This window comes from Sciurus vulgaris (assembly GCF_902686455.1).
Source record: "Sciurus vulgaris genome assembly, chromosome: 7".
NCBI classification, from domain to species: domain Eukaryota; kingdom Metazoa; phylum Chordata; class Mammalia; order Rodentia; family Sciuridae; genus Sciurus; species Sciurus vulgaris.
In genome coordinates this window covers 156,101,479-156,111,709 of record NC_136467.1, presented here as the reverse complement: position 1 = coordinate 156,111,709, position 10,231 = coordinate 156,101,479, and the positions used below count along the sequence as shown (strand labels likewise).

The following is a 10,231-nucleotide window of genomic DNA, read 5'->3' as shown; positions in this document are numbered from 1 at the left end:
AGTATGGAAATCATTTTTTAGATACCCAGAAGCTTGTTCTGGGAAGAGCTGGGGCAGGTCATAATAGACCTGATGGGTAACTCAGGTAAAGATACTTTTCTTTTATCTGAACCACTTAATGATTGCTTTATTTTCACTTTTTAAAATTCAGAAATCCAATAAAGGAAAGGACTGTCACCTTGCAGTAGAAGACATGGCATTTGTCACTGTTTGGGAAAGGAGAATACTGATCTTTTCTTTCTTTCACCCTTGGCTAGAATGGGACTAGTGTTCTGGTAGTGACATAGGAACCCTTCACTGGCTGTGAGAAGCCCAAGAAGCCAGGAAGTAGTTATCCTAAATTAAGTCTCCCAACAGTTTCAGCCCCTTTGCAGGATCGACCTATAAAAAAGAATACTTAGCTTTATTGTATATTGAGGCAAACCCTCAGAATTTCTCTTTTCCCTCAAATATCTTCTGGGTTATCATTAGTATTTGAAATTTCAAATTTAGGGATTCATTTCTTTGCAACTCTAAATACAAATTATAGGATAATGGTTGTGATGTGGTCAGTGTCCATATTTTTTGACTTATTGTCCTTTTTAGTGATAAATGCCATCCTTGGGTTCCTGGCTGAATGGCTGGGGAAGGCTGAAAGAAAGGTCACACCTGAGTGGGCTCAGTGAGACTCCCAGTGGTGCCTGTCGATGGAGGACCAAGACTGGTTCCACTGGGAGCATCCTGACTTCACAGCCTGCATTTCTCCATTATCCTGCTGTTTGTAGCAAATCAAGCCTCATAATGATACATCTTTTCATTTATTTCAGTTCTTCCAAGGAAAGAGAAAAATACATTTTAATCCCAGGGAAAGGATTGCAGTCATCACAATATAAGGTATATATATATATTGGCTTGGAATGCAGGATTCTAAATGCTAGAAGGGAGTAAATAGTTGGTGGATCCACTGGAAGTTTAAGAATAAATGCTTGTTTTCCCATTTAACAGGGTAGTGGTTAACGTTCTTTAGAAGTAAAAATACCAAGAATTGAAAACGTTCACTTCTCAGGTTTTTTTTCTCCCATCAGATAAAAGACATTTAATACAATACTTCAAATTCCTACAGTATTTGGGACTCTACAGGCAGGTGAATGATTCGTTTCTGGTCAGAGTCCTTTGTTTTTGGTTGACTTCTCTTAGCAGACCCCTGAACTCCAGAGGGATTGGCATTGGATTCATGGAGTCGGCCCACAGCTGCCTTGTGTGAGACGGAAGCTTTGATCTAACTGCAGGCTAGTGAGCCTGATAGTCTTAGGGCCAGTGGCTGTAACTCTTAATGATATATCAAAGAATCTGATTCTGGAACTTTTTCTTTTAGAAAATGTCCTGTTAAGTTTTAGTTGTTTTGACATGTTTCCACAATTTTTATAAATGGCTCTTATGTCATGAACAGTTGCCCAGTGTGATAAAACACACAGGATGTGTTTTTTCCTTTGTGAAGGTCATGCCTATCCCTAGTATGACGGTTGTAACACCTACAGGTCTTAGGGGTGTAGCATGGCAGTGACGAAGATGGGTCCTTTTGGCTGCTTATTAGTAATTAGACCTTGGAGAAGGGACAGAGTAGGTGTGTGTCCTCAGCAGGGCCGGTGCCATGCCCTTCTCTCAACTCATCTTACTGGTGATTTCTCTAGTTTTAAATGAGCCATGGGCCATCCCTCAGGTGGAGACCTTTGGGGCTGAGAAGCAGGTCTGAGGGCCGTTAGCCATGGGGGAAAGCACTGGATTGGTATTATTCGTATAGCATAACCTGAGGTTGGAGAGGACCACTTGGGAGCCTGCAACCAAAACTAGAAGGTAACTTCTGGGATGGATGGAGGTTCCCTTGAAGCAGTGCCAACCTAAATCTACCTCAGGTAGTAGTTTAGAGTAACTTTTTCAATATTTCAGACCAAATGAGAAATTGTATTCAGTCAATGTATTCCTATGCTTAACGTTTTGTTTCCCTTAATTCTTAATAAACATTTGTGAAAAAACTCCAGTTTTGTCTGCCCTATACTATAAGAAATTAGCATTCCCCTATACTTGTGTTAGGGTAAGCAGATATTCACATGATACTTAGGCCTGGTGGTAGTGATCACACTGGGCAGTCTTCAGAATTTCAGGAGTTTTGAGGCCAAGGCAGAGAGCAGTGGACACCTGGAAGGACTGTCCTGTGTGTTTTGCTTTGCACACTGGATCTTTCTGTTATAAAAATAGCACAGGGTGGAGCAGTAGCTTGAACCAACCATATTTGGGGTTCTGCTAAATTAGAGTAGCAACAAGCTGTGTATTTGTGTGGGTAATTGTTACCCATAAGGTTAAAGGAACATTTTGAATTTGCAGTTCCTGGCAGAATCCACATTTGGCTCCAATGCTTCCTCTGTTTTATCACTTGGGCTAGAGTGGGCGGAGGAGGTGGTATGAAAACGGTTGCTCTGATGTCCCCCTTTGTGACGTCCCCAGGCTGTACCTGTTTGCTGTCACAGAACAGGTCACAGCTTTCGTTGTGAGAAGGTGAGGTTTCTCTGCCTGGATGAAAAACAGGAAGGGAAGATGGAGCCATTGGTTCAGTTTCCTCCTGCCATTCCCATGGCAGTGTGACCAGACTGGCCTGCAGCCTTCAGGCTTTTTTTCTTGCTTAAAATGATGCTGAATCCCAACAAAGTGAGGTGGAAACGTTTCTCGCAAAATATTAGCCATGTGCCCTAGAAGTAGCTGAGAGGGAAAGGTGGCCCGGCGCTGGGGGAGTGGAAGAGGTGCCTTCCAGTGCACACGAGTTCCTTGAAGTGATTCTCCAAGTTACTCTTTGAGAGGAGAAACCCACAGCACATGAAGCACCTGTGTCATCTCTGACCATCTTTCTCTGTCACGTTGTCTTTAGTAACCTCTGGAACCTTGTCTTGGTCTCCTCTGTTGATCATTTTCTTCACTAAGATTTTTCTGTCTTCACATGGGCATGGCTGTTCTTTCATTCTCTGTTGAAAAACAAAAATGCTGCCTTTAATATTGCCAGTTTTCTCTCTGCCCCCATTCAGATTTCACTAGCTTAAAACCTTTTTATTTTTTGAGACAGGGTCTCTCGGAGTGGCTGAGGTTGTCCTCAATTGTGATACTCTACCTCAGCCTCCTTTGAGCCATAGAGGAAGATATGCTCTCAACGCTGCAGTCCAGTTACCTGTCCCCCATCCCATTCTGTATTAGCAACATAGTTGAGTACTGATTCTGTGTTTCCAACCTTTCTATTTTTCTAACTTTTCAGGCATCTGAAACTTGATCCTTTTAAACTATATCAACAGTTAATGCAAAGTGGGCAGTTTGCCCTCGTGCATTATGTAGTAGAATGTGGCTTGGTTAATTGAGCCCAACACCAGGTTGAAATGCCATTTCCTTTTCAGGTTTAATTGGAAGGTTAGTCTTAAGCTAATTTAGGACATAGCATTGTCTTGATTGGTGATGTGGGTCCAGGGTAGACACATAAGCTGAGCCAGTTAAACTAAGGGAAGACGCACATAAACCCTTCCACACCAGCCCACCACTCCACAGGCACAGACTAGGCAGTGATGGAAGACAAGGACTGCAAGAGATGGCCAGGGACTCTGCCTGGAGGGAGCTGTGGCCTTGCAGTGACACAAGCCAAGGAAATCCCTTTTCCCTATGCCTCCTTAAGTTGGCCTTCTGTTATTTCTGACAAGATCATCTTGACATTGTCTAAACTCCTATCTAGGTAGGCAGTGCAGTTTTCCTTGATTTCCTCCATATTCTGCTTTCTGTTCCTGGATACTGCTAAGTGCTGCCTTGTCTATTCAAATATGAAAGCTGTTGATTAGCGAATTTCCTGGAAGTGTGTGCCAGGTTTCCAGGGGGAAAGGCTGTTGCTTCCCCGGATTCCTGAAGAGCTGGACTGGCCCACCAGAGGTAAGATGTGCTGCTGCGGCCCAACTCGGGTCGCGTTCCTCACAGAGTTCTCCTCACACACCTGTCCATGGAACAGCATGAAATGACTGAGAAGAATAAGACTCCTGCACTAACGTGGTGTGGAAACAGCTCTGGCTAACGGAACCAGGGATCTTTGGAGAAATAACTGGTACAAGATTCGGGGTAGGAACTGTCCAGGTGACTCAGGTACAAGTATTGTCATGCCATCTGGCAAGGAGGTCAGCACAGCCTCAGAAGGTGCTCAGGGGAGTCAGAATCCAGCAGCAACAAGGACGACAATGGTGAGGTTGAATCACTTCAAATATGCGGTTAAGCCAAGAAGCAAAGTAGTGGGGCACGTTTTTATTACGTAAGACAGGGTCTCTGTTCCCCAGGCTGGGTGTGTGGTTTCAAGTGACCCTCTGGAGTAGCTGGGGGGACGGAGTGTGCTGCCCTGTCATGGCTGCTTCATTGGGCTCATTTGAGGGGCGTTAGGGGCCCAAGACATCCTCTGGATCAGTAGTTAGGGAAAAGAGGCTAGCCTTTGGCCTACATTTCTGTACAAACGACACTGAGAATCGAAACAGTTTAGAAAAGAAAAATGTCTTCGTAGAAGTATTCCACCAGTGAAAGCAGAAGAGATTATATGAAATCAAAAGTGATATTTATTGTACATAGCTGGGATTTGTGCCCTGAAAATGTCTACTGTTTAAGAAGTGTCAGAAATCATAGAGCCTTTTTATTTAAATAAACAGAATCTAGACGTAGCGAGGAATGTCATGCTGACATCCAACATGTGAACTGTAAGGCATGCCACCCGACAGCCCTGCGCTTCCTGCAGGCCTTTCTGTTCTTCTAAGACTCAAATCTGGTTTTGTTTACACTAATTGTTCCCACTCCCTGGAATTGCCATCTTAAAATGTTGCCTCTCCAGAGAGGCCTTTTCAGTCATAAAGAAATCACTTTACCACTCACAAGCTAGTTTTAGTTTCTTGTAACTTGCTTCTCACTAAGCATAAGTTTTTTTAAGGTGCACTTCTACCCAGCCCTCTACAACGTACACTCAGTGAAAGCAGAGCAGGCCTGCGCGGACAGCTCCTGTGTTGTCGGCGCCCAGATTTGTGCCTCCAGTGCTGTAGGTACTTAACGCGCGTGAACTGAGCGGGTCAGGGTCTGCACAGGTGTCTTGTAACCAGTCCTCCTCCTGAGCTTACGTGGGACCAGAGAATACAAGCACTCCCTTAGTTCGTGTCACACAGGGACGCATTAGTCCAAGTACATTACAAGACTACCTAGCTTAGACAAGGTGCTCGCTGGCATTGACCTAGGCTGCCCTGTTGCAAAGGGCCTGTGGAGGAGCCCATGTAGTAAGGCCTGAGGACGGCGTCCAGGAACAGAGCCGCCCTGATTGACAGCAAACAGGGAAATGGGTCTTCAGTCCTGAAGAGTTAAGGAACCAAATCATGCTGACAGTAAGTTTGGAAAGGTCCTCAGCCTCAGAAGAGATTTCCACCTGGAGAAACATCCAGCAGAGGCTCCTGAGCCACCAAGTAGTGGACAGTGAGTGTTTTAAGCCGCTGGATGTGAGGTGGTTTGCTGTACAGTAATAGGAAATAATGCATGGTAAATGAACAGACCGTCCCTTTGTCTTTCTGCTGCTCTCTTGGGAATGGAGTGCCAGAACTCTGCCTTCTCCTGCACAAGATGCCCAGAGGGAAGAGTCTCATCTGCTCGCTCACTCCTGTTCATACTGTCCCAGTTTCTTTTATAATGTTTGTGCCATGTCACTACCTAATGTGTTAACGCTTTTGCTTTATCTGTACACCTTAGTGTTTCCAATTGAATGTGGTTTGCAGCCATTGTGCCTGTCACCCTTGAATACTGGGACTTAGATCTCTTAGGAACGAGGGTATTGGTAACTCTCCACCTCCGAGGTGATTTGTGCACTTCCCTCTGGCTCCTGTCAGGAGGCACGTGGGTCTGTGTGCCCCGTTACAGTGCTGAACGCAAGCCCTTGGTTAAAGGGTGGACCCCAGGTACCTCCATGGTAAAGGTGCCTTTCTCCCTTTAATTCAGTGGTGGGCATCGTTTTGACATCCATGATGACCCATACTTGAGGGACCAGATTCTCAACATACATCTGTGTTATCTACAGTATATACAGAAAAGTTTCAAAATCACTAAACAACTAGCCAGGTGTATGCTGCACACCTGTAATCCCATCTGCTAGGGAGACCCTATCTCAATAATAGATGGGGGGTGTAGGCCAATGGTAGAGTACCCCAGTGCCCCAAAATAATAAAAGCTAACAACCTGACTATTAGGTAAGATTAAGATTTCTTTGAGTTTTTCCCTCCACCCTTAGGATATATCCCACCACAGGAGTAGCTATTGTGTCAAAAACTACCTGAATGGTTTTTTGTTGTTGTATTACTGCTTTGATATGTGGTCAGGTTCATTTTTATTAAGTATAAAGATTTGCTTTTTTCACACTTTACTTTTTTAATATATAGAACATTAACACAATTCAGAAGCCAAGACACTACAAAAACCTTCACTCAGAAATCTTGGCCCTCTCCTTATCTTGCCCAGTCTATTTCTACCTCCCTAAAGGTGACCCATCCTTCATTTGTTTCTTTTTACAAAAATGGACAAATACATATATGTGTAGTTTGATGTGTGCATGTATACGTCCATCCTACTCTAGATCCAAGCTATGTGACATCTTGGGCTGTTTCTGTTGATTACTTTTTCCCCCTTTGAATCAAATCCCTCTGTGTGAATGTCCACATGTGTGTGTGCCTGGACACATGCATATGTCTATTAGACATGCATATGTCTAATAATTACTGATTGTGTACTAGGCTTTGTGAATGATTGAATGATAAATCATAAAGACTAGGTTCTTAGATTTCCCTCTCATTTTAGCAGTTCAGTTACTTTCTGTCCCCTGAAATTGTGTAAGCTGGGTTTTACTTTCTTAGGAAAGCCAAGTCCCTCTTATTTGATGCGATTTAGTCATACTCTGTGTTCCCTGTAGATCTTACTTTAGACTTTTCTTAGGTCTCCAAAAGGTCTCAGTTGTATAACTTCAAATATTAAAACTTTTTTGTGTATTGACTAAGTTCACAGGATAGAACAAGTTCTATTCTGACCTGATCTCCAGCCACTTTTAACCTCTAGTGTGTCTGATCTTCTCAGTACAAAACCAGCCACTCTGGTAAGCCCCTACCTGAGGGTCCCAGCCCTCAGCCAGAGATATGTAGAGGACACATATACAGGCATCTGGCTACCCTCTGCAGCTCATTCCTTTTTGTGCCCTGCTCCACAAACTGCAGCTTCCTTACCCACTCCAATGTATGTATCATGTTTTGACATGATTACATGTTCATATATGATACATGTGCCTTTAAAATCTTGTGTGTGTTTTTTTGTTGTTGTTGTTTGTTGTTTGTTTGTTTGTTTTGGTCTAGCAGTATACAGGTAAATGAAAACACACCACAAAGTGTTCTCTGCTGTACAATCAGGAAATTAAAGGTTAAAGGTTATTTTTTCCTCCAAAGACAGTAAACGAGAAAGTTCAGAAACAGATTTACAATTTATATGAGAACTTAACTTGGAATATTTGAAAGGTGTTACTTTAATTCAGCACAGAGAGGATCATTCAATAAATGGCATTAGATTAGTAGGTAAAAACTGAAGAGAAAAAATGTTAGGTTCTTACCATGCCATGTGCAAAAATAAAAGACAAGTAGGTGAATAGATTGGAATTATAAACCCAGCTCCACCACAGTAAAGCAAGAAGACTTTGAAGAAAGTCCCATGACAACTCTGGACTTCCTTTCTACTCTATAAACATTTAAATATCTGCACTGTGTATGAAGCGAACTGCCACTAAATGGCCTTATGTCTCTATTGAGCACTTGGAATTTTAGTCCAAATTGAGATGTGTAAACCCTTTAAGATACACTATGAATTTCAAAAACTCAATACAAAACATACTGTAAAGTATTTCCTTTACATTTTATATAGATTGCATGTTGGAATGATATTTGAGATATATTGTTTCAAATAAAATTTATTACTCAAATTTCACCTGTCTTTATTTTCTTGTGGCCACCAAAAAATGTAAAATTTGACCAACATCCATGATAAACGTAGATGCAAAAATTCTCAACAAATTACTAGCAAAATGGAATTCAGCAGCATATTCATTCACCTTGATTGCATGGGGATTCATCCTCAATGAAGCATCCTCAGATGTGATACACCACAACAGAATCAAAGACAAAAAGCATGATCATTTCAACCTAGGCAGAAAGTGTAATGAAATTCAATACTCCTTGATAATAAAACCACTCCCCAAACTAGGAATATAAGGAAAGTAACCTAATACAATAAAGACGGTCTATGACAAAGCCACAGGTAACAGTGAATGGGGACAGCAGGAAGCTGCTTCTCCAAGACCTGCATGGTACAAGAATGCCCACAACACCAGTCCTGTGCTACACAGCGCTGAAGTCCTAGCTAGGGTGTTACACAAGGGGAAGAACTGCACCTGGGGAAGGAGGGTAAGCTGTCCCTGGCTTAGATGCTGTGGTCACTAATAGGGAAAATCCTAAGCGCCCCATCAGTTCATTGTTAGAATCAAGTTCAGCAAATATTCAAAGTACAAAATTGACAAAAGTCAGCATTTTTGTGTGCTAATAAAGAAGCCACATGTATGATAGCTACAAAAAGTAAAATACTTAGGAATAAGTTTAACAAAGGAGATGAAAAAGCTATACACTGAAAATACACAACACAAAAGACACGAATGGAAAGATTCCACGTTCATGGATTAGAATACTTAATATTGTTTAAATGTCCAACACCTGAAGTGATCTACAGATTCAACCCATTCCCTTCAAAAATAGTAATGGAGTTATTTTTTACAGAAACAACTAAAATTAATTATGAACCACAAAAGACCTTAAATAACCAAAGCAATCCTGAGAAAGAAGAGCAAAGATGAAAACACTGATGTTTTCAAAACATATTAGAAACATACAATTAAAGCAGTACAATATAGGCATAAAAACAGCCCTAAAGACAATGGAGCATAGCAGACCTCTTCATGTGCATGCTCAGCTGATCAACGTGTCAAGAGCACACGGGGAACATCAAACGATGCTAAAAACTGACTTCATGTAAAAAAAAAAAAAAAAAAATGCAACTCTTATACTATACCCACACACCACAACAAAAATGATGAAAAACTGAAATGTTAAACTGTTAAACTGCTAGAAAACGGGGAATCACGGCATGGGCTTTAATGGTGACGTCTTTGTGTGACACCGGAAATACACAGACTGGAAAGCCTCCGCACTGGAAGGAGCTCGCCAGAGTGAAGACCACAGAATGGGAGGAAGTCTGCAAACCATGCGTCTGGAAAAGGGCTCATTTCCAAACGCACAAACAAGCCCTGCGACTCAACAGCAAAAGAATAGCTCATTTTAAAAATTGGCAAAGAACGTAGACATTTCTCCGAAAAACACATACTCAACTATTCATGAAGATAATGTAAATCAAAACCACAATAAGAAATCTCACGTCTCTTAGGATGGTTATTATGACAGGGGAAAAGGTCAGCATTGGAAAGAATACAGAGAAACTAGAGCCCTTACACACTAATGGAGGCTCCTCAAAAACTCAGAGTCCCATGAGATCCAGCAATCCCACTTCTGGGTACACATATCCAAGAGCATTGAGATCTGCCTCTCTAAGCTACTGCATTTCCATGTGAGGACAAATATCACAAATGCACTTATGTGAGGTATCAAAAGTAGTCTCCATTATGAAAGAACTTTTTAAAAAAAAAAGTCTTTGAATTAAATTCTTTATGCTCCATGATATGTCACCTGCATAGTCACTATCAGCAAATCTGGCAAGTCCATAGAAACAACCTTGCTCCAGACCATACGCCAGTAACCATCCTGTATGTCCATACAAACAGCCTTCCTCTGGACCCATAAACCAGCATTCAGGCAACCAGATCCATCCTGGTGTTTCTGTGTGCTTTGTCTTCGTTTATAACATTACTTGGCACTTTTTATGTGGAAAGTGTACATGACCCTTCGTTTCACAGCAGAAGTCCTTTTGTCTTTATTCTAATAGCAAACTGTTGTCCAGGTTTTGTTGTGTTCCCTGGGAGAATTCAGGTCACCTGTGATGGCAACGTCACACTCATTGCTCAATGTTGCCATTGTAACTTATTTAAAAAAAAAAAAAAGTTCCTGGTGAATACTCACTGGGTACA

General features: G+C 42.0%; 1 long non-coding RNA gene across 1 annotated transcript in view; it reads left to right on the top strand.

Annotated features, from left to right (window-relative positions):
* The window catches only part of LOC306666577, a 101,028-nt gene extending 91,962 nt beyond the window's left edge, over nt 1-9,066 (top strand). The window contains exons 2-3 of the long non-coding RNA XR_013765336.1: nt 6,761-7,379; nt 7,410-9,066. This is a non-coding gene — a long non-coding RNA (uncharacterized lncRNA). The remainder of the gene's footprint in view (nt 1-6,760; nt 7,380-7,409) is intronic.
* The last annotated feature ends 1,165 nt before the right edge of the window (nt 9,067-10,231 follow it).